Genomic DNA, 26,500 nt, shown 5'->3' with positions numbered 1-26,500 from the left:
CTATGAACCTATGAACCTTTGAGCCTTGCCTAAAAAAGGAAATACGTGGACAGCAAGAGCCTTGGCCAGTATTCAGAAGCATAGGGGTGACAGGTGCAAACAATCTGTAGCGAAGCAACAAGGCTTGTCTATCATGTCATCACAGGCAGAGACTGGATCCCCTTTGAATGACACCAGAAGGTCAGCCAATTGTTGAAGTTTATCATCTTTCTGTTATATTGCAGTATCATGTAGGTGAAGGTAAGATGCTACTCAAGGTTTGACCCTGTGTGTGCCAGCATGTGGTGCATCAACCCATATATGATATGGTCATGGCCTATACATACAATACACTCACAATACACCTAGTTTGATAAGCCTGTTGAGGTTAGCAGATGTGAAAAAAACCTTTGTGCAGACTGTCCGCAAGTAATGTCTGTATTGTACCCTGTAACTCCATATTGCTTGCTGAAGTGTAAAGATGTACTTAGTTTGGATTAAGAACACCGCACTTGCCAACTGTGTGTGTGTGTGTGTGTGTGTGTGTGTGTGTGTGTGTGTGTGTGTGTGTGTGTGTGTGTGTGTGTGTGTGTGTGTGTGTGTGTGTCTCCTTGGGGAGAGAGCAACCTCTTTGGAGACTACTCACACCCCTTAAAAGTGGTATACTCATCGTTGCCAAGTCTCATGATGTCACCATCCTACAAATATACCTGTGGAAAGATAAAATCCGAGTTATGTGCATAGCGCATCATGTCAATGCGTACTGCTGTAGTATTGTAATATAGTTAGGCAGAGGCTTGAATCCTGTACTTGTCAAGTGTGTGTGTCTCTCTGGGGAGAAGCAACCATTTTGGAGACTACTCACACACCTTAAAAGTGGTATACTCATCTTTGTCAAGTCTGATGATGTCTCCATCCTACAAATATACCTGTGGAAAAGTAAATTCCTGGTAATATGTATAGCATGTTGTGTAAATGCATATTGCAGTAATATCATAATGTAGTTGGGTAGGAGTTTGAATCCTGCATTTGCCAACTGTGTGTGTTTTCATGGGGAAAAGCAACCTTTTTGAAGACTACTCACACCCCTTAACAGTGATACTCATCTTTGTCAAGTCTGATGATGTCACCATTCTACAAATATACCTGTGGAAAATTAAAAACCCCATAATGTGTATAGCGTGTCGTGTAAATGCATACTGCTGTATCATAAAGTAGTTAGGTAGGGGTTTGAATCTTGCACTTGCCTACTGTGTGTGTCGCCCAGAGAAAAAGCAACCTTTTCGGAGACTACTCGCACCCCTTAAAAGTGGTATACTCATCTTTGTCAAGTCTCATGATGTCACCATCCTGCAAATATACCTGTGGAAAAGTTAAATCCTAGCAATGTGTATAGCACATCATGTAAATGCATACTGCTGTAGTGTCATAATGTAGTTAGGAAAGAGTTTGAATCTCGCACTTGCTGACTGTATCTGCCTGTACTCCAGGTGTGTTGCACCGTTGGCCAATGTGGAGTGGGTTTTGATTTTTCTAGTGTATGACATATCACAATGACAATTGTATGTGCATTACACATGTAAGGTAGCTGTGGGGCAAATCCATATACATACATGTGACCTCAAGTATTTCATAGGTGGGTACTCTGCTTTATCCATGAATGCATGTGTTATCTTTGCCAGAGCATGCTGGCACTTTCCAGACCTTAGGTCACTTCTGTATGCTTGTGACAAGCTTAGTCACTGCAGTGATCCCCGGTCTATGTCTTCCATTTCACATCCACTCATCACAGTTTCTATTGAAGAGTGTGAGTGAGGGTTTATGCTTGAGGTATGTTTGAAACCTGTTCCAAAGCAAGCAAAGTCTGAAAAAGATGACTAATCATTATAGGTGTACAACAACCTCTGTGGATCTGCATGCAAACCCGTTATTGCTTATGTGTTCTACAGAGGGATTTCCAAAACCCTTTGGTAATGTGATTATCAAAGGCGAGATGACTTAACACATGGCTCTATGTATACATTAGTATCTGTTCCACATTTTGGGGGCTACTACCTATGTGGTACTTTGGGGATACTTTGTTTTCTAAAATTGGATAACTATGCTTTCTTTGGCTTATAGTTTTACAGCATGAGTTTGACACCAGGTATCTGTCTGTATGATACCCTTTTTGAGGATGTGTGTGTCATCTGGAGAATAAAGTATAGCCCACAGTATGCATTGTCATCAAACGTGGGCAGACATATCCCTACTGTGTTTGCTTGTACCTAAGAAAGCTATATGCCAAACAGGAGTGGTCCCAGGATTGAGTGCAGGTGAATACCACTTGTTACTGGCATAGAATAGTACATGCAGGTTGCAAATGTTACTGTGTGTCCTACATCTGTGCGTCAGTTGTCAAGCCATCATCTAACAATTGTTTATGGTCAGTCTGTTGAGGTTATGTATAATACCAGAATGTGGGATGGGTATGAATTGCTGGTGAGCTATAGCTTGGCTGTGTTGACCTCCCCTCCCTCACATATAGCCTTGTTGACTGGCTTGATGTCTACTAGGTGTAGGAGCCATGATCTGGCTTTTAGAGAACCTAAGTAGGTATGGTGCAGTATTTGCAGGTTCATAATGTCTCTGCTAATGAGTTCCATAATGCTGTGCTCCATAGCCTTCCAGATAACATTGGTCTGGCTTATAGGGTGAGAGTTTCCAGGACCTATTGTAGTTCTACCCTTAATCAATTTATGTTAACATTTGCACTGGGTGTGATGATGGTGGACAGGTTTAAGAATAAGTATATTAGAGGGTCAGGTCAGGTTTGAAGGTTAGTAGACCATGCCAGATAGGCAGCATTAAGTTGGTTTGTATATGTGCTGAGGAGGGATGCAGAGTATATTGTGAAATAGATGCTAAGGATGAAGCTGCCAGGTAACAGGAAAAGAGGAATGCCTAAGATGAGGTTTATGGCTGTGGTGAGAGAGGACATGCAGGTGGATGGTGTGATAGCGCAAGTTGCAGAGGCCAGGAAGAAATTATGTACTGTGGAGACCCCTAATGGGAGCATCCAAAAGGAGAAGAAGAAAAAGACATTGTAGCTCAACCCTTGTGGACTGTGAACACGATTACCGTGTGTCATTCCGCAAGTATGTAACCTGTATAGAGGTTGCATCTGGACAGAGTGTTTAGGTGAGTGGTGAATTCATATGTCAGCTTGTGTATGACACAGCCAGGGACACTGTCCAGTACCATTGCCATTGTGGTGTTAAAGAGATGTTTTAACTAGAGTGTCTGTGAATCAACAGGTTTTACATTTTCAGGTCTGGAAATGTGAACCTTGTGTAATAACAGAATGGTGAAATCCGCATTCAAACTGTCTGACAAGGAATTAGTAATGTCAGTCAGATAAGTGTACTTTGTGACCATTTACATTAACTGTGAACCGATCTGAGATTTCCCCTGTAGATTATGAACAACACTGAAGAAAGCTTTAGTGTTGTCTTTGGAATCCTTGCCATTTTGTATTTTGAAGCTTGCCTTATATGCTTATTGAGGGATTCTATTTTCCCAATGATACTGACCAGAGAGGTTATCCCTTCTTGGTATGTAACTCCTTTTTGGTACAACTTCACACCTTCTGTTATATATTTAGTTTATGGCAGGGGTCCATGGGACTAATGCACTTTTACTGTATAAGTGAGAATTTCTTGTGTTTGTGATAACATGGTCCATGCAACCCTGTAGGTGAACAGTGTGCATTAATAAAGGATTATGCAGCTGGGACAGTGTTAACCTTAGTAATGCAAACTAATGACAGATAGCAACAACAGCATCACCCACAGCACAGTGTCACCCCGTGTCATACACACACATGTGCACTCAAGTTCCAAAATGTGTGTAGTACAATTCGTACTGGCCACCTACAGAAAGTATGGAGTGTTAAGGCTGGCCAATACCGGGCATGTCACCCTGCCCATGTGTCCAGTATGCACATACATGCAGACAGTGCACCTCCACCATGTTCACAAATGTACACCTGCAGACCTGTGCTACACACACCCCACACTTACTGTCCACTGTATAACACATGCTGACACAACTACACACATCAGCCAAGTGGCACATGGGCAAACAAAACACAATTGGAATAAACACTGGTGGAAACAATACAACATTGCTAATTACAACTTTAATGCATCATGCCTGCTCAGCTATGCCTTCAATGATATCATTACACGTTACTGCTGACAACGTGCTACACATTCAACCATTGCTATAATTTATTACAGTCACCCTGTGCATCAGCACAATGTTAGCCTGTTCCTGCATCAATGTTACAGATGACAGGAGGTGGCACAGATTTCATCATATGCACAGGGTGTGTTGTTGGTTTGCCAGAGGCCTACACTGAGCCATACAATTGACATGTGTGTGTGTGTGTGTGTGTGTGTGTGTGTGTGTGTGTGTGTGTGTGTGTGTGTGTGTGTGAGTGCCATGAGTACTGTTATGGGCCAGTGTTGATGTAATGTGTGTGGGTATGTGTTTGCCCTAGGTTTCTGGTTTATGTGTGTGTGTGTCTGCATGCACACAGTTCCACCATGTGGCTGCCATATACGGGGATTTGTGAGACAGCTGCAGACTGGCAGGCTTTACAGATCACCATCTCTGGCCACAGTTATGAAACCTGTGCCTGGCAGGGGTGCTACAGACAATATCAAGTACTAATCCGGACTGGGTACTATCCGAAGAGGTTGACATATGTCCATTGGATCCAGGTCCCTGCTGCGACTAGCCAGAGCCACGTGCAAGTGGTCTTCTAGGACGGTCTATGGACAGCCCCCTCCAACATTGCTGAGGCTGGTACTGGCACTATGGGAGTGGCTGTGACTTGCTGGACATACACTGTGACCTCCAACTGCTGATGTTGCTGGCATACGTCCACGTCTCAACCATCCCGCACTGTCCTGACACGTGGACATGACATTGTGGAGGACATCCAATGTCTCACCCCAACGTCTATCAATGACCTCAGTGTAATCACATATAGCACCTGCTAGGTCATGGATACTGTCATTTACAGAGGTGTTATGAGCCCTCTGTACCCTTAGTCCCTGTCTGGTGTACTGCTCCATTCATGTCTGTGCCTCCATGACAGCCTGGAACATGCATGTGGTAGAAAGAGGTGTGGCACGTCTGCCAGGGGCATGATGACCAGCAGTGCTCTGACAAGAACCCCTGGATATCTGCCTATGTGGTACTGTTCCAGACATCTGGCTATGGCTGCTGTGTCCTGATACATGTGCCATAGATACCACACTGTCCTGGCCAGTGCCAACCATACACTGTCCCTCAGCTAAGGGCAATGGTGATGATGGATGTACAGGCAGTATGACTGTGTGCATGGGTGGGGTGGAGACTTGTGTACTGTCAATTGGTGGCCCAACAACAGACTCTGACAAACCTGCCTGTGCCTCAACACACCTATCCTCGTGATCACTGTCTGTCTTAGTGACATCAGGTTCCCTGCTGTACTGAACCAGCCCCACCTCAGCACCTGTGAGAGGAAAACAGGAATCACACTTTAAGACCTGAACATGATGTCAGACCACATGCACCCATGCCCACATGCGCACATGCGCACATGCACACATGCACACAGGAACTCATGCACACATGCGCACATGCACACACACAAATATGCACTCCTCCCTAAAGCAAACACACACAACACCAGCAATCTTAGAACATACACAATAGCAGGTGATGGTGGGGTACAGTATCACAAGCAAAACAGTCATATCACATGTCAGCATGCAGGACATGTGTTGCTCAACAGCATGCAGTGCAAGTGTAGACAGTCCTTGTTACTAACAGTATACTTGGCTTTGATGCATGTGTTTTGTTATTAGGTGATGGGCCTCCCCCTGGAACACAATGCATACATGGACACAACATTGCTGTGCAGGTATTCAAACCTCTGTAATGTACTGTGCACCATAACAAACAGGTGTACATACCATGGCTGGATGTGTATCTGTGTGTCAGATAGGTATCCAATGCTGATTACAGCCTCTGTGTCTTTAGCAAATAATTGTAGACACATTTTTAGCACATGCATGATAAGTATTCACACAACATCATCAGTGGTGCATGGATAATTGATGGAATACCATTCGGCCACATACCCAATGTACGGTACATATGGTGAGTGTAGATGATATTGTGGACATGCCAGTGCCATCCATGACATGGCATGCTAAAACACAACTGCATATTTAAACACTACACATACCCAATGTGTGTCACATGACCTAGAAACTCAGTAGCATCACAAGACATATATGTGTCAGTTGTGCAAATGGTGATTGGTATGCATATTGTTTAGAGGTGCATATGTGTGCACACATGCAACATTAAGGTGTATAGCAATGAAAACTATGTGTAGTGCTGTGGTTACAATAACTGGATGGGGTATAGTACCATAGGCCATCATCATGAAGCATCATGTGGTCACTCAAGGCTGCAAATGTTTCCCAAACCAGCACTACTCATGCTGTACCGGAACTGTACTACCTTGGCTACATTCACCATTTCACAACCAGTTGTTACATGAGTTTGTAAGGAGGCCAATAAGGAGCATTCCCTGACATGAATGTGTAGTTTGTTGCAAAGTGTTTAAATGCCCCATGATAGGCCTCTACCCCTCAGGTATATTATGTGTAATGTGTGGATGAGATTTTGGATACTGGAGTGTGTCTTTACAGAGGGTTTGGGAAATCTTTATGTGTAGCATGTTAAAATGCTCTGTGTATGACATAGATGTGTATGTTATGTGCATGTTGAGTATCAACTGTGCCTATCCAATGGTCACTACAGTCGAGCCACATTTGTTTGAGATGGTCTGGGTATTGCATGTGTTTGAGGCAGCTAATCACATTAGTGAGATGTGCGTGGTCTTACACCAAACCTGCACAGCATGCATTATGGGTTGGTGTGTTACATGTGTACATGGCCTACACCTTAACTATGACATGCATTTTTTATTCACAATAATAAATGTAGAACACACTCACCAGCATCTGTCCTCTGCCTTGATGCCACCCCAGAGGGATCTACATAGAGATTAGACAGTTTGTCAGTGGTCACAACTGTGGCATTGCTACTGTGTGTTTGCAATCTTACAGTACAACAGCAGTTTACATTCACAGGGCTACAGATTTTGTTCCAAATGATCAGTATTGCACAACAGCAGGTTCCACGTCTTTTAATGACATACTCCACATCTCACATATGCATGATCTACCAATACAGATAACAGTAGTCTACAGATAGGCCATGTTACCTGCATGCTCCATGTGTGCTTGCTTGGTGGCTCCAACCTCCATCATGGTGTATGTCTGTTGCTGTTGTTGTTGGGCAGGTGACAACAGACTCAGGAGCAGCGCCTCTACTCTGGTGAGGGGGGATGGATATTAACACCACCTCCTGCTGCAAGCTGTTATCTCCGCACATCAGAAGCATGCTGATGGACATGTCTGAGAAGATCACTGCAGTGGTGGCGTACCTGCACATATGTCCGGTTATGCAGGCCTACCTCATCTACCCTGCAGACAACATCTTGCCACATTGCAGTATGCTCCTGCTGGTCCTGGCTGGTTCATGAGAACATGAAACTGTAGTGCTGAATCATACTGGTAGTAATTTTGTCATCTTCAGCACTACTGTAAGTGGGGTTTCTGCAATGTGCCATGATCCCTGGAAGACATTAATACAAAAATATGTCTGAGCAAGTCATATGGCACATTTAATATTATACAGTACAGATATCACTGAATTGCCATATATAGCACCCTATTTATTTTTATTTAACATTTGTTGACTGGGAAAGTCCGACTAGGTTCCACAGATCCTGTTTTCAGCAGAGACCTGGGGAGAAATGCTCCAGAAGCATGTCTTTAGAATGTGGGAGGAAACCAGGGTACCCAGAGGAAACCCACGTGAACGCAGGGAGAACATGCAAACTCCATACAGAAGGCACCCCAGCATCGAACCGGAGAACCTCTTCCTGTGAGGCGACAGCATTAACCGCTGCACCACTGCATCGCCCAATTATTATTACCTAACCGAGAGTGAAACACTTTAACTGCCACTTATCACTGCTCACCCCACAACTGCTTTGGCCACACTACTTTACAGAACACAGATAACATGGATTAGATCTTTGACGTATAATGCTGAGTTACACATTTCACAGGTATGTCCCACTTCCCACAGGTACACACTGTATTGTCCATAGCAGTAGTTAAGCAGAACATCTATGCATAAATAAGTACTGCTGCCACATATGGATGGTTCCTATTATGTATCTACTACATGTCAGTAAATACATATGTGTCACATACCTTTCCTTTGTATAATTTGGTAATATGTCTTTTTCTTTTTCCTTTTCTCTGTCTCTCTCTCTCTCTCTCTCTGTCTCTCTCTCTCTGTCAGTCTCTGCAATAGAGTAATTGAGTTTGTTGGCAAAGACTGCAGCCTGCTTTTGTAGGTATTTGCACATGAGCATGTGATGGCCTCTGTACCAATTAGTGGCCACCACTTGCTAATTGCATGCAGCCTGCTGTGTAGTAATTGCAGTAATCACTGTCATAGCAACCCAGTACTATAAATTGCTAACTCAGGTAGGTGTGACCCTTTCGCTTTCCAAGAGGAGATCATCCTTGTTTGCTGTGGACATCATTGTTTAAGACAGAAGGTTGGTATAGTTCTTATATCAGAAGCCAGGGGTGTAGCCATAGATTTACATTTTGTACTCAGACCTAATGATGCTGCTTCCAGTACCCACTTGTCAGAGTAGAAATGTACTCACCCCTCTAAATGCTACCCCAGGATACATGGAAAGATGTACTTTCTTTTCAACTTTTACAATTAACTGCCATACAAAGCTAGTTATTGAGATGTATTCCTTTGGCACAAGAATTATTTGTGAACTGCTATACTGTGAATATTCATTTACTCAGTTCTAAACAGTTTGTGCTTTTTTAGTGTTGACATTAGCACAAGCTGCTCAGAAAAACTGGACACATGTCAGTACTGTGAGTATGCTTACCTACATCCTTGGTAGACCCTGCACATGCAGTTATATTTTACAGTTGGGTAGGGGTGCAGAAGTACAGGGAGTGTAAGTATTATTGTGTAGAGTTTATCTTGCTGGACTTACAGGGTTGCTGTGTACATGTTAGTTTATCAAGGCAAGTAGTCTGACTGCGTAATTCCCAACTGTGGACCTATCCATATGGTAGCCAGAGAATAGCCTGTTATTTTATGTCTGTGCACCACACAGGTCTTTTCAGCAATAGAGCAAATGGCATTGTTACAGTTGGTTGCTAACAGTACATAGCTACATCCATCTGTATTTCAGTGTTGTATTCCTACATAAGGGTATGCTTCTGAAACTCCTTCCAAAGCTATTTGCACACTGTGTAACAACAGAAAGGCTGATATGCCTCTGTGTTTCTGCCTCTGCCAGACCTCTGAAACACTCAGGTTCATATTTGAACAGACTCAGGGAAAAGTAAGGAAAAAGTCAGGGACACCTTTAAAATGTTAGTGCCATTAAGTTGAAACATTGAGAGAATCAGAGCATATGAATTAATACACCTTTTCTGAAGTAAAAGAAGTGTCTAACTCTTAATTATTGTCATTATTCATTAAGTGTAATTCACCACCTTTCTGGCCAAAGTCAGTAGTTTTAGAAGGGATTCAGAGGGACAGAGCTAAAATTTGTGTCAAAATCAGGGACATCCCTGAAAATTAGGGACAGTTGGGAGGTATGACCTCTGCCCTAAACAGATATGCCAGTGTTTGTCCTGCTGTGATACTGTGTGGGTTTGTAAAGTGATTTTGTAACATTATTTCCTGCTAGAATGGCTGCTTCTCTTATCACAGTCATGTAATGTAATCCAACAACTGTTGGTGAAGATCCACAGAACAAGTTGTGTGGTATGGCATTCCTATTTTTCCTTTACATTCACTCATTCTGATGCATGATATATTTATTTCAGCACCAACTTGTTGTATATCTACCGTGTCTTAGTGGCCCTTCATGTTGTGTAGTGTGTAGAAGGTCCGGGGTTCGAGACTGACAGAGGTGTTTTATTTTGCTCCTGAGCAGAACAAGGGCCCTCACATACAGAGTGTCTAAGGCACTTTTAAGCAGTTGTAAGTGGGTTTGTGCTGGTTTGCGTGATGCTTAGCAATGCTTAGCTAAGTGCAAACAAGTGCACACTCGCGCAAACCCGCTAACTACTGCTTAATAGTGCTTACTCCCGCTAACCCCCGCGCTCATTTCTTTGAAAGAAAAGAAAAATGGGGAGATAGGAAAGTGATGAAAAAGCGGCAGAAAGAGGGAAAGACAGTATGGAAAGTAGCTCGGGATGTGCAGGATGAGTTTAGGGAAGGTCCATAGCTGCCCATTTCTTTAACAGCAACAGCTGTGCATATGGAATACATTTGGAGGTAGATATGAAACCTTCAACCCATGAGAGAGGGGTGAGGACAACAAAGTATGTTGTAATGCCAATTAAATTACATTTTATGTGTCCAGTGGGCATGTGTGCAAAATGGGCAGTTATGTATGGGACGTAATTATTTATTGGGAGCAGATTGCCCTTTTTTTTCAGATCAGAGTGGAATGTGGGGTATGGGAAGTAGGTATATTTGGGGGGATAAGTTGAGGAGGTAAACAGACAAGACAAACAAGATGCATACAGGGGCGGTATATGACACATGTGGTGGGTGAACACCTTTGACAGGGAGGGATGTTTGGAAATCGCAAGCCCATGAGCCCACAGATGGAAACAGTGGGACTGAGGTCCCCACCCATGGGCATTCACCACTGCACCTTCACAGCCCAGAGGATGGCTGTGCTGGGGGCTGTGTTGAAGTGGCAGGCTGACCCAGGAGTTGCGCCACTCATGCCTCAAGCTGGCGTAGAGGTTCTGCAACAGAATGTTCAATCTCTCTATGCACCACAGCCCGGACCATTTGAATTGTGATAGGTGGCCCTCCTCTGCTCACACTTGCATGGGAAGGTGAGCCCCATCCCCTGCAGCGCTTCCACCCAATGGTGGCACAGGGCCAATGGAGGAGGAGGTCTCAGGCTGGGCACCGGACTTGCTGGTGCCAGGTGCCATGGCCAGCTGAGGTGGGAAAGTTGTATCTGCTGGGACTGGCCTTCCCATATGAACTATGCTTTGGAGGGTTTAATAAAGATATGGGTTAGTAACAGTCAGCAGCATTCCCAGTTAGTTATAACAGCATGCAGAAGTATTCCCATTAAACCAACACACCAGATTTTCAACAGTTGAAAAGCAAGCATAACACATGCATATATAGAACAATAGTGGACATTACAATAGCATGCAGGTTGAAGTGATGGCAACAGGCAACCAGTATTGTGGTATTTTAACAGGGCACATGCATAGAAATAAATGCAAATATTTATAAACCAATAAGACATATGTTCCAACAAATGTTTTGAGATTAGACATACCGATTGACGTGTGGAATTGCATTTTTTATGCACATACAGTAGGGTGGAAAAGGATAGCTCAATTAACAACTTATATATCCTTCTAGTTTTCACTACATTCTTATTAACTGCAGTTATATGTCCCTTACATGTATTATTACACTACCCAATGTCCTTACATTGTACAATGGGATTTTGCTAGATCATTATATACATGAGCTGTATCTTACATACAAACTGTCCAAGATGCAGATGTTACTGCTACATATTTTGAGAGTTGCTCACACACACTACTGCTAAGATGGTACACTGACAGCTCTACTTTCATATAATTTTCTAGATATGTTCAGGTGAAAGTATCAGTTATATGTTAACAGCTCCCTACATTTCTGGCATCACACTGACATTTCTGGGGAACAAAATACCAAGCTACTCATGTGCCAGATTAACCTGTACATGCTGGGCATGGACCAACAGTTGAGGGCTGTAAATATGCATAAAAGCTACTGGCACTCCTTTCATCCACGTTATATGAGCCTACCCAAGTGTGGGTTAATACTGCTTAATACAACAGTGCTATTTGTAAAATGCAACAATACACAATACAACAACATATAAAACAATGACACAGACACACTCCAGGAATTATACATTTATTAAAGGATTATTGCACCTTTATTTATTTGGTTAAAACACTTTTTGAAGGCTCTCTCATTTTTTATATAACAGTAAATGCAGAATAATTACTAACCTGCCTGATGATGAAGCCTCTGCAACCTCTCTTCATGGGCTTGCTGATTCATAGCCCAGACACCTGCAGCTGTGAAGTAAATGCAGTGATATTGAGACATACCTATCCATAGTATAGACAAGCATAGCAATTCTTAACTACTTAACACAATGGCTACTTACTCTGTACTGGGACATTAGGCATTGCATGGGACTCTTGGATCCACTGGTCTAGTTGATCCTCCTTATATCGCTTTGGGTCAGAATAATGGTGCCTGACCTGCTCACCAGTCCGAGGAATGCCAGTGGCACTGGTGAGATCATGAGCTAGACTGTTCCAGGCCTTCATTTTATATTGGGTGCCCTGGTACTGGCCCCACAGGAGTCTTTCCTCATGATTGTGGAGAAGGATTCAAACCATTACTTTTGTCTCCTCAGTGCCCCAGCATTGTGTTCAAAATTGAGTGCCTTCTCCAACACCTGCCATGCTGACTGCAGAAGGGAGCTACAACCAGTTATGGTTAAATATATATAATATAAATTATTAGAATAGCTGAATACCAAATTTTTGACTTCATGTAACAGATGTAAATATAGTGTAGTCTCTACAACACTGTTAGTTGCTAATATCTTGCAAACTGTGAATGATTAATGGGAGAAAGAAGGAAGACACAGCATCAGTTCTGAATACATTCTCTGCAGGGGTGATTTACTGAGGATACACTTACAAAGTGTAGATGTAACTTTAGCAAGCTTTAAATGGGACTAAATAGCACATATTTATGTTCAATAGTAGACAAACTCTCCTGCCTGTAGTGATAAATGTTTTTTTACTATCATGTACGTTTTATCATACAGTTAAATGAGAATAATACAAAATGCATTACGTCTGACATTACAGCACAAATAAGATGAGTGACCACAATAAAAAGAGAAGACAGAGCAGTGTTTGTGCAAAGATATTCATAAATGGCTGTGTGATCACTCATTGCACTAAATATGCACAACCAAGTGAGAATGTACAAGTGTATGTCCTGTTAATACTGTAGAGGAAATGGCATTTTCTTGTATGCACATGATTTGCTTTCCTGCTGCAAAGTTGGGTCTGCGGTAAGGAGAGATAGCACATCCCCACTGTGTTTCGTAGTTTCATTACTATGATAGTTCAAATACAGAGCTGTGTAAAATTCTTTAACATTTGTTAAGATTTTTTTTTAATGTTAATATTTGTGGTCCTGTGGCTTTTCTCAAACACAGTGAATTGTATAAATATTTAAAAGTTAATGTCATTTGCCATAAGAAGCACAATCCCTGTTAGCACCATTGTGCAGCTGTCAGCAGCTTGGATGATAGAGACAGCATACACCTGAAAATCAACTGTGCGTAGTATACTTTGTAAAGACATTCCCCCAGATTCTGCAAGCCTTGCACGGCATGCAGGATTATTGCAGGAGCTCCAGCAGGCAATATGTCTGCTGTGCGATCCAGGAATAGCCTGTAGGGGTGTACACAAGTGCTCCTGCACTAGTCCTGCATGGACTCAGCCCCTGTATGCAAATTACCCCATTTGCAGGAGAAATCCATGCAAATGAGGTGAATTTGCAATCCAGGAAGCTGGAAACCAGCCATGCAGGACTAGTGTAATCTGCAGAAATGTACTCCGCCAGCAACGGAGTACATTTCTGCAAATTCCAAAACAGAGTCATGACAGCTCCAAATAAAGAGTGGATATCATTTAGAAAGCATGACAACGGCCAAGTATAAGGCCATTGGCAACAAAAACAGGTGAAAAAAATTTAAAAAATCAACTTTTTTTTTTTTTTTGCCGATCTCGACTGATTAAGCATAGGGCAACGGCTCGCAAACAAGATCGGGCTAAAAATAAAACAAACATCCTAAAATAAGCATTCTAACCAAAATCACTATTCTGTCATTATAGTCAATGGCAAGCAGAAGACAACATGGCCAGTGAGTAGTGGTTGCTAAGGGGGGAGGCTCAGTGTCAGACATGTAACTATGCATTGACCGACTCTCTAGAATTGACTGGTTTCATCTTACCACTCTCCCCTTAGATACCGCAGTCCACTCCTTTAACACCAGCTTTCTCAACATTCTAAACTCTCTGGTTCCTCTTCACACAATTAGAATCAGATCCAAGACTGCTCCTTGACTTACCAAATCTACCCTTACCCTTATGAAAAACCGAGATAGGATATGGAAATTGTGGACTAAAACAAAGACCCCTTCCCTCTTACAGACATACAAATAACTAAGGAATAAAATAAAGAAAGTTATACACAAAGGCAAGACAAACTTCTATGCTTATCCTCCCACTTCTCTCAAATCTGACCCCGAAAAATGTTGGAACTCTATCAACCACATACTGCACCCAGGAAACCCTAGTCCACCAAACCCATGCCCAAATTAACACCAGAAGAAACAGCCATTACATTTAATAATCACTTTATTGACTTAATAACAGCCATAATCAATTCTCTTCCCACCAGGAAAAAAGACAAGGACTCCCTACTCCCATCTTCTCCTACCAATCCCTCCAACTCCTTTTCTCTTACATCAGTATCTACTAACTGCATAAAATCTTTACTATCCAAACTTAAACCCTGCTCCCCTCAGCTGACAATCTACCCTCCTATTTCCTACAGATTGCTGCTGAACCCCTAGCCTATCCAGTTTCTATACTCATCAATCGCTCTATCTCTGAAAATCTCATGTCCCTGCAATATGGAAAAAATTCTTCACACTACCCATACATAAAGGTGGGAATTCCTCTGATATAGCTAACTTCAGATCAATTTCCATGCTCTCGCCTCTCTCTAAAATTCTATAGAAATGCATGCACAAGCAGGTAATGCATTACCTTTTACAAAAAAACCTTCTCACCAATACTCAACATGGCTTCCGTCCCAAACACAGCACCTCTACTGCACTAATATCTTTCATCAATACTGTATCCCTTGCCCATGACAGCAATAAACTTGTCTCCTGTCTGTTCCTAGACCTCTCCAAAGCTGTTGACACAGTCTCCCATTATCTCCTACTGGATAAACTCCTGCCTGAATTTCTCTCTCTCCATTATCTCCTGGTACTCTAGTTACCTCTCCAACCGACAGCAAGCTGTCAAATGGCAATCCATTCTATCTCCTCCACTCAATGTGTCTATGGGAGTCCCTCAAGGATCCATTCTTGGCCACTCCTCTTTAATAGCTTCACAAATCTACTACAAAACTCTGCTTCACACTCTACACTTGTACAATATGTGGATGACTCTACTGTCATCACTATTGCAGATAATACATCAGACCTTCACTTTGCCACACAGGCATCTTTCAACACAATTGGGGCATGGCTTAGTGACAATAAACTAATTCTCAATCCAAAGAAAACAAAGCTCCTACTCTTCCTCCCCAAGAACCTCTCCAATCTCAAAACCACATTTACCATCTTATCAATGAATAATACCATCATCATACCTGAACCCAGTACTAAACTGCTGGGAGTTACAATAGATGATCAGCTTAAATTTGATCTCCATATTACTAATACTGTTATAAAAAACACCTGAGAAACTTGGTCTCCTCTACCGGAATCAAAGATATCTAACCAACACAGCCAGAATAACACTCTCCCTTGCATTTCTTCTTCCCACCCTCCTATATAGCTGTCACTTATTCACTAACCTTAACACCTCACTCATTACAAAACTCATAACTACCTATAATAAGGTGGCTAGATTCACAGCTAATCACACATACAAGTCTCACCACTGCTTATCTCTCAAGCAACTGACCTGGCTAGAATTCCCCCATCTGCTTCTACTACATCAATTACAGATTATTCACTCAATCCTCTATCTACCCTCTTTCTGCCCCAGCCTATCTTCCATAATAACTAAATATATTACAAACAGGACACTACGCAGCTCTGACCAAGACTTGCTACAGATCTACAAATCAAATACCAAAACAAGCCGCTTACTCTGTAATTATAACCCTACTGTGGCTTGGAGCCAGCTACCCCTGAAAATCAGGTCCCTTAACCATAACAAACAATTCAATCTAGCCACAAAAAACACCTGATGAAAAAATGGTCCTGCCACTGTAGGCATCCCCCCTGAAACTATTTTACCCTAGCCTTCCCTACTCCAGTTCTCACATCCTATTCATTGATCTTCAACTATCTCCTTTCCATGCTACTTCCTAAGCTATAACCTCTATCTTTCCCTCTACTCCCCAGTCTCATTCCCTGCTTTTAACCCTCAGTCTCTCTGGCTATAACTACTCTGTCCCATTGCAATATTCTTCTCCTTTTTCTTATACAAATACTATAATGACCTAGTCTAGCATTAAATAAGCTAATACCTGCTACTTGTTAACAGCATCCAAATGTAATATTCTAGAATGTAATTTATATATTGCTAATTGGGTTTTTTTTTGTAAATTATTTTCTTTTTTTAAATCTCACTGTGGAGCTTTTCTCCCTGGGTCTCCACTGAAAACGAGCCAAAAGCTCAGCTGGACTAACCAGATTAACAAATGTAAAATAAATAAGATTAGCAGGCAATCCTATGCAAATGAGGTGAATGATAGTGAATCCCAGATTTCTCCAGCATGCTAGTCAGCTCCCAACAGTGTAAGAGCAGGAATAGCTTGGTGCAAGCCTAGGAGTTAGCTGTCATCACAGGGTTTGTGTCAGGCATACTGTAAGCAGATTGGAGCCCTGTGGCTCTGGTTTGCTCTTAGCTTAGCACAGCTAGGCAAGGGGATGTGTCTGAGTCTGCCTAGCACTCTTTACATTGACTAGGCGGGTGTGCATGCCGCACACCAGGTCTTAAAGAAAAAAAAAGTAAACAAGGAAATAGCAACTCTGTGCACATTTGAGCACTGTGTTTGCGCCGCACACCCCTGGGCTTAAGCAGGAAGTCAATGGGAAGTGAAAACAGTAGTAGGAAGTTAATCAAGGAGAACTAGCATAGTTGGCAGGTGAAATGTATCAGAATCAGCCAATTACACAGGTAGCAGACCAGCCCAGCCCAGACCACTACTATAAACTATGCAAACACCTTCACCTCTGTTTTTTCCCATACTCTACACCACCTATGTATACAAGCGGGGAACATTTAACAAACAAAACTACAAAATGATAGGGGCTGCAGCAGGCATCATACAACATGTGCAAGAGGCTGAGGGTGGTGAGGATGAGAATGCTGATGACCAACCCACAGTGAGGAGAAGGAGAAGAGTGTACAGACCCAGGATAACCTACTAGGGGCTACATGAGTTGGAGATAGTGGAGTGCTATAAGGTGGACAGTGACCTCCTACAGCAAATTGTTGAGCTGTGCCAGCCACGTCTGACACACTGAACTGACAGAGGGAAACCCATCCCAGTGGATACCAAGGTATGTGTAGGCCTAGGCATACTAGACACAGGTACCTCCCAAAGCTCAACTGGGGATATCATGGGGATCTCACAAGCATCAGCATCCAGAGTATTCCACCAGTTCCTGGATGCCATGTCAGCACATGCCAGTGAGCACGTATATTTCCTCAACACCCATGAGATTTTGGTCAGCAATATGTGTCTCTTCCACCAAATAGCAGAATACCCTGAGGTAGTGAGTGCTATAGACTGCATGCACATATGCATCAAAGCACCACCCGGTGATCAGGGTATGGTCTACATTAACCGTAAGGGCCTCCCCTCCATCAACTGCCAGGTCGTGTGTGATGCCCAGGGCATTATAATGAATGTATGTGTTGGCTGTCCTGGAAGCTATCACGATTCCCACATCTGGCATCTGATGCAGCTGTACCAGAGATTTGCAAGTGGGGACATCCCTTACAGTCACCTAGTGGGGATGCTGGTTACACACTGGAGCCATGGCTGATGACACCCATCAGAAATGCACACACACCTGAACAAGAATGCCATAATGAGGCACACGCACAGACCAGACTTATAATAGAGCATATGTTTGGGATACTCAAGTCATGGTTCCGGTGCCTGGACACATCTGGTGGAGTATTGCAGTACTCACCAGCTACATGTATTCAAATTGTTATGGTATGTGCCATGCTACACAATATGATCCAGTGGAAATATCTGCAACAGGAACAGCATGGGGCAGGGCCACACAGTCCCCCCCAACCAATGCCAAGGCCTGCACAGGCACAGAGTGACTCAGAGGAGGAAGAACCTGAGCATGCCCCAGTAGGCAGATGGAGGTGTGCCCAGTATGCTCTGGCCTTGGCAAGGAGGCAACACATAGCACATACACTGACACAGTAGGGACCCAGGGAATGACACCTCTCTCTGACTCACACATACAGTAAAAGGGATGCCAAACATGACACCACCTGTGCTCAACCATGTATCAGGAGTGTACTATGTGCATCCAACATAGGCAGCCCTCCAGCCCCATCCTCAATACTAGCACACCTACAAGGTAAGTCAATCAACCTACCAATTGCCAAATGGAGTAGAATGTGTCATTACCTGTATCTATGATATGGATGTGAGCATGCAAGGGAATTGGGTGGCTGAATGGTATGACAGCAGATAGCAGACACCCATAGTGGCACCATGAAATCTGTAACAAATACTGGAGTCACCATTGTAGCCAGCACTATACAGGGTGACAAAACCCATTGCAGGAATTGTGCTGGGTGACATGTGTGTCCATATGACTCACACATGCCAGTCAGGGAGGTTCACATACTCAGCAACAGTTCCAGCCAGCAGGGCAGGTATAGACAAACACAAACAGAGGCTGTGCTATGGCCTCTGAATGATGCCTATGGGTAACCCCCCAGGCCTACACAGACAGACTACAGCAGGTCAGGCAGTGGGATGTTAGTTCTGAAGGGTAGGAAGTCAGACACTAATATGTAGGGCAACCAAAGCTAAGACCTGTAGTACACTGATATGTCTCTAGTCAGCATGATAGGTTAGAATACAGGATGAAATGGAGTACCTGACATACCAGTACAATCATAGCAAATGTATACAAGTGCCAGGTGTGCCTCCCCATCCTATGTAGACATGTAGAAACAGTAAGGTGTGTTCCCTTAATCATGTGTAGAAATGTAGAAACAGTCAGGTGTATGTCCCCAATCCTGTGTAGAAATGTAGTAGCAGTCAGGTGCCCCCCCCCACTCCTATGTAGACCATGTGGAAACAGGCAGGTGTGCCGCTTCCCCCAATCCACTGTAGAAATGTAGTAACATGTATGAGTATATATAATACGAGTGGAGCACAGATGTCCAGAGGTGGCCAAGGTAGCAGGATAGGTTGTAGCATTTGCACAATATGCAGGTCTGTGTGTGTTAGGTGGTGTGTTTGTCATATTGTATGACAGTGGTCAGTATGTATGCATGTTGAGGTAAGACCTGGGGGCCATTGCCCAATATTGCTGATGACAGGGACAAGCCCTCACAACTGCAGTGCCAAATACAATCTTCACCAGTATAACACATGCTAGCAGTAAGCCATTGTAAATGTATGGTGGTAATATGTGTCTCCATCTGAAAGACTGACATGGCATGGCTGTTGGGCTAGATATATAAGCAGTACACAGAGGAAAGTACCCCAGACATACAGTATATATTGTGTCACTGTGAAATGGAGATATCCTTTGAACTGTACATACAAGTATGCATCACAGGAACTGGTCCTGTAGTAGGGGATACCGGTGAAGTCTGCCCGATCACTTGCAGATCACAAAGGAGGTAGGACTGATGTAGTGGGAAACAGCTGATGTACATGCACATGCCAGCAAAACTGGAATGCTCCATGCATATCTGTGTGTCAGATGCAAGTAGTGTCCATAGCACACATGCACCCAGCTCACACAAACATCAGTCACATGTACCTCTCTGGTCATATCCCTGCTGTGGGGAATGGGTACAGTAAGACCCCACCCATATATGGCAATACCGGAAGAATGCAGCATGCAGTGCAGTTGTCCCATGCAGGTGTGACCGTAGCTGTAGGTATCACCCTGCCAGCATTCACACCACCTGATCAAGACTGATAGAAGGTATTGACATGAACACCTATCACACATACCCTGTCACCCCAGGTGAATATATTGTATGGTGGTCTGAGACTGTAGGACTGACAGAATGCAACAGCCTGCCACATCTGGCCCGTAGCAACATCTAATGCTTTACAGGTTTTTGCTAAAGGCCTGTGTCTCACACGTACTGCCAATGCATATTATGTCATGGACACCCAAATAACAATATAACACACTCCACATAAGCCATATGCAAGGCCATGTGGACAAACCACAGTAACATGTCCACCATGTCCCACTGGATGAACTGTGGACCAACACTAACAGACACCTATGATTGGTTGATACCCTTATGGAAAGTATCAAAGAATGCGTGCATAATGTATTGAAGAGGTTAAAATAACAGTGGGGTGGGAGCATGGGCAGCAAGGAATGTGCAGGGTCAGACACAAAGCTGTGTGCACACACTATCCCTGGCTGCAAACACATAAATAGGTGGCTACACACCTGCCTGTACACCAAAATAGGGTTAATGTCCTGACCCATGGCCCCTGCCTTTGGGTAACCTGTGCGAATCTGTACAGCTGTGAGGCATTGCCACAGCAAGATAAGCCCATACTGTCATGCCGATGGGTGTACAGGTATGGGATCTTCTGCCAGCACTGTACGAAGGTGCTGAACTGGATACACAGACCCAGCAGCAAGTGACTGCAGCTACCCCTCCAGAATGGCATAACTTACCATGAATATGTAGGCATCTGCCCACAATACTGGACACAGCTGCAGGCACCCTTGTCCCCCAAGACATCACTGTGAACAAGAATGTCCTCCTGACAGTACATGAGAACATCACTGTGTATAACAGTACACATGTCTGAATATCTTCTAACAGCAGTACCATGCAGCTGAAGCAGCACATGCACAGTCACCTACAGTACACACTATCCTCTGCACAGTTTGTCCCCATATTACCAAATGATCAACGGATAACCTGCATAAACAGTATGCTACCTGTAGGTGTACAACACAAAAGTCTGCACTGCAGTACAAACTACCTGGAATTGATCGACACATTCAGTGCAGAAGGGCATACTGGGCATACTCACACACTTAAACAAATGAAGCCCAGGTCTGCAAACAACAGTGGACCAGACATATCTGGCAGTTGCAGATGTTAGCGCAGACACTCCTCAGTATGCACCACTCATGCTTTGCACACACAGTGGATAGGAATACAGACATATACAATCGCTATGTAATCCAATGTAACTACAGTCTGTTTATTTTAACTGTGGAGCTTTTCTCCCTGGGCCTCCACTGAAAATGGACCTATGTCCAGTTGGGCAGTCCCGGTCAACAAATGTAAATAAAATAATAAATAAAATATCCAAGGACAACACACTATAATAAGCCAAAAGTAGATGTACATAGATGTGTGGAAGAGAGTGACTGTGACAATGGGCCATCTATTATGAGGTCTGTCCCACCCAGCACGCAGTCAAATGGTCACAACCACATGAGTTTCAGATGTCACTCATTGTAGACATTAGCCACTGGTATCTGACAGCATTACGGACTATGTAGTGCAAGTGCTAGCTGTGCTACATGACTATACAAGGAAGCAGTCATCTAGCAGCTGTATACACGTACCTGTGGAATATAACCCTGTGTGTGCCTGCATGCGATATGTCCACCTCTAGATGAATGGGTTATGGTCCATGCACACACACTGCCCTCCCCATAGCCCTGCTATGACAAACCTGCTGAAGTCATCCACTTTGAAATACACCCTTGGGAAAGGTGCCTGTCAATAATCCTCATGACGCATCCTATAACTGCGTAGTGTGATGAACTAGTTAGATAGGAGATGTAGTCCCAAACATGGCAACTGTGTGTGTCTGTATCTGTGTAAAGCATAATGCTTTTTAGGCTAGTCACACTCACTACAATTCAAATGCCCTACTTAGGCAAGGCTGCTGATGTCATATATTGTGAAATACTCCTTTCGGAAAGTTGTAGCCCCGTAATCTCTGTGGCGCATCCTATAACTGTGTACTGCTGTAGTGTGATAAGTTAGGTAGGAGTTCTAATCCCAGACATGGCAACAGTGTGTGTCTGTGTAGAGAAGAATGCTTTTTAGGCTAGTCACACTCACTACAATTCAAATGCCCTACTTTGGCAAGGCTGCAGATGTCATACACTGTGAAATACACCTTTCAGAAAGTTGCAGCTCAGTAATCTCCGTGGCGTGTCCCATAACTATGTACTACTGTAGTGAGATAAACTAGTTAGATATGAGTTCTAATCCCAGGCATGGCAACTGTGTGTGTGTCTCTGTCTATATAGAGGATAATGCTTTTTAGGCTAGTCACACTCACTACAATTCAAATGCCCTACTTTGGCAAGGCTGCAGATGTCATACACTGTGAAATACACCTTTCAGAAAGTTGTAACCCAGTGATCTCTGTGGCATGTCCTATAACTGTATACTGATGTAATGTGATAAACTAGTAAGATAAGAGTTATAATCCCAGACATGGTAACCGTGTGTCTCTGTCTATGTAGAGAGCAATGCTTTTTAGGCTAGTCACACTCACTACAATTCAAATGCCCTACTTTGGCAAGGCTGCTGATATCATACACTGTGAAATACACCTTTCAGAAAGCTACAGCCCAGTAATCTCAGTGGCATGTCCCATAACTATGTACTACTGTAGTGAGATAAACTAGTTAGATATGAGTTCTAATCCCAGGCATGGCAACTGTGTGTGTGTGTGTGTGTGTGTGTGTGTGTGTGTGTGTGTGTGTGTGTGTGTGTGTGTGTGTGTGTGTCTCTGCCTATATAGAGGACAATGCTTTTCAGGCTAGTCACACTCACTACAATTCAAATGCCTTACGTTGGCAAGGCTGCAGATGTCATACACTGTGAAATACACCTTTCAGAAAGTTGTAGCCCAGTAATCTCTGTGGCGTGTCCCATGACTATGTACTACTGTAGTGAGATAAACTAGCTAGATATGAGTTCTAATCCCAGGCAAGGCAACTGTGTGTGTCTCTGTCTATGTAGAGAGCAATGCTTTTTAGGCTAGTCACACTCACTACAATTCAAATGCCCTACTTTGGCAAGGCTGCTGATATCATACACTGTGAAATACACCTATCAGAAAGTTGCAGCCCAGTAATATCTGTGGCGTGTCCCAAAACTACGTACTACTGTAGTGAGATAAAGTAGTTAGATATGAGTTCTAATCCCAGGCATGACAACTGCGTGTGTGTGTGTGTGTGTGTGTGTGTGTGTGTGTGTGTGTGTGTGTGTGTGTGTGTGTGTGTGTGTGTGTCTCTGTTTATGTAGAGGACAATGCTTTTTAGGCTAGTCACACTCCCTACAATTTAAATGCCCTACTTTGGCAAGGCTGCAGATGTCATACACTGTCAAATACACCTTTCAGAAAGTTGCAGCCCAGTAATTTCCGTGGTGTGTCCCATAACTATGTACTACTGTAGTGAGATAAACTATCTAGATATGAGTTCTAAGCCCAGGCATGGCAACTGTGTGTGTGTCTCTGTCTATGTAAAGGATAATGCTTTTTAGGCAAGTCACACTCACTACAATTCAAATGCCCTACTTTGGCAAGGCTGCTGATATCATACACTGTGAAATACACCTTCCAGAAAGTTGCAGCCCAGTAATCTCCGTGGCGTGTCCCATAATTATGTACTACTGTAGTGAGATAAACTAGTTAGATATGAGTTCTAATCCTATGCTTGGCAACTGTGTGTGTGTGTGTGTGTGTGTGTGTGTGTCTTTTTATGTAGAAGACAATGCTTTTTAGGCTAGTCACACCCCCTACAATTCAAATGCCCTACTTTGGCAAGGCTGCAGATGTCATACACTGTGAAATATACCTTTCAGAAAGTTGCAGCCCAGTAAGCTACATGGAGTGTCCGATAACTATGTACTACTGTAGTGAAATAAACTAGCTAGATATGAGTTCTAATCACAGGCATGGCAACTGTGTGTGTGTCTCTGTCTATGTAGAGGATAATGCTTTTTAGGCTAGTCACACTCACTACAGTTCAAATGCCCTACTTTAGCAAGGCTGCTGATATCATACACTGTGAAATACACCTTTCAGAAAGTTGTAGCCCAGTGATCTCCGTGGCATGTCCTATAACTGCATACTGCTGTAATATGATAAACTAGTAAGATAAGAGTTCTAATCCCAGACATGGTAACCGTGTGTCTCTGTCTATGTAGAGAGCAATGCTTTTTAGGCTAGTCACACTCACTACAATTCAAATGCCCTACTTTGGCAAGGCTGCTGATATCATACACTGTGAAATACACCTTTCAGAAAGCTGCAGCCCAATAATCTCCGTGGCGTGTCCCATAACTATGTACTACTGTAGTGAGATAAACTAGTTAGATATGAGTTCTAATCCCAGGCATGGCAACTGTGTGTGTGTGTGTGTGTGTGTGTGTGTGTGTGTGTGTGTGTGTGTGTGTGTGTGTGTGTGTGTGTGTGTGTGTGTCTATGTAGAGGACAATGCTTTTTAGGCTAGTCACACTCACTACAATTAAAATGCCCTACTTTGGCAAGGCTGCAAATGTCATACACTGTGAAATACACCTTTCAGAAAGTTGCAGCCCAGTAATCTCCGTGGCGTGTCCCATAACTATGTACTACTGTAGTGAGATAAACTAGCTAGATATGAGTTCTAATCCCAGGCATGGCAACTGTGTGTGTGTCTGTCTATGTAGAGAGCAATGCTTTTTAGGCTGGTCACACTCACTACAATTCAAATGCCCTACTTTGGCAAGGCTGCTGATATCATACACTGTGAAATACACCTTTCAGAAAGTTGTAGCCCAGTAATCTCTGTGGTGTGTCCCATAACTATGTACTACTGTAGTGAGATAAACTAGTTAGATATGAGTTCTAATCCCAGGCATGCCAACTGTGTGTGTGTGCATGTGTGTGTGTGTGTGTGTGTGTGTGTGTGTGTGTGTGTGTGTGTGTGTGTGTGTGTGTGTGTGTGTGTGTGTGTGTGTGTCTCTGTTTATGTAGAGGACAATGCTTTTTAGGCTAGTCACACTCCCTACAATTTAATTGCCCTACTTTGGCAAGGCTGCAGATGTCATACACTGTCAAATACACCTTTCAGAAAGTTGCAGCCCAGTAATCTCCGTGGTGTGTCCCTTAACTATGTACTACTGTAGTGAGATAAACTATCTAGATATGAGTTCTAATCCTAGGCATGGCAACTGTGTGCGTGTCTCTGTCTATGTAAAGGATAATGCTTTTTAGGGTAGTCACACTCACTACAATTCAAATGCCCTACTTTGGCAAGGCTGCTGATATCATACACTGTGAAATACACCTTCCAGAAAGTTGCAGCCCAGTAATCTCCGTGGCGTGTCCCATAATTATGTACTACTGTAGTGAGATAAACTAGTTAGATATGAGTTCTAATCCCATGCATGGCAACTGTGTGTGTGTGTGTGTGTGTGTGTGTGTGTGTGTGTGTGTGTGTGTGTGTGTGTGTGTGTCCCTTTTTATGTAGATGACAATGATTTTTAGGCTAGTCACACCCCCTACAATTCAAATGCCCTACTTTGGCAAGGCTGCAGATGTCATACACCGTGAAATATACCTTTCAGAAAGTTGCAGCCCAGTAATCTCCATGGAGTGTCCCATAACTATGTACTACTGTAGTGAAATAAACTAGCTAGATATGAGTTCTAATCACAGGCATGGCAACTGTGTGTGTCTCTGTCTATGTAGAGGATAATGTTTTTTAGGCTAGTCACACTCACTACAGTTCAAATGCCCTACTTTAGCAAGGTTGCTGATATCATACACTGTGAAATACACCTTTCAGAAAGTTGCAACCCTGTTATCTCCGTGGCATGTCCTATAACTGCATACTGCTGTAATATGATAAACTAGTAAGATAAGAGTTCTAATCCCAGACATGGTAACCGTGTGTCTCTGTCTATGTAGAGAGCAATGCTTTTTAGGCTAGTCACACTCCGTACAATTCAAATGCCCTACTTTGGCAAGGCTGCTGATATCATACACTGTGAAATACATCTTTCAGAAAGCCGCAGCCAAATAATCTCCACGGCGTGTCCCATAACTATGTACTACTGTAGTGAGATAAACTAGTTAGATATGAGTTCTAATCCCAGGCATGGCAACTGTGTGTGTGTGTGTGTGTGTGTGTGTG

Source organism: Protopterus annectens, chromosome 2.part0, assembly GCF_019279795.1.
Source record: "Protopterus annectens isolate FY-2018-M chromosome 2.part0, PAN1.0, whole genome shotgun sequence".
Taxonomy (NCBI): domain Eukaryota; kingdom Metazoa; phylum Chordata; order Ceratodontiformes; family Protopteridae; genus Protopterus; species Protopterus annectens.
The sequence above is the reverse complement of the archived record's forward strand: the minus strand, read 5'-3'. Positions refer to the sequence as shown.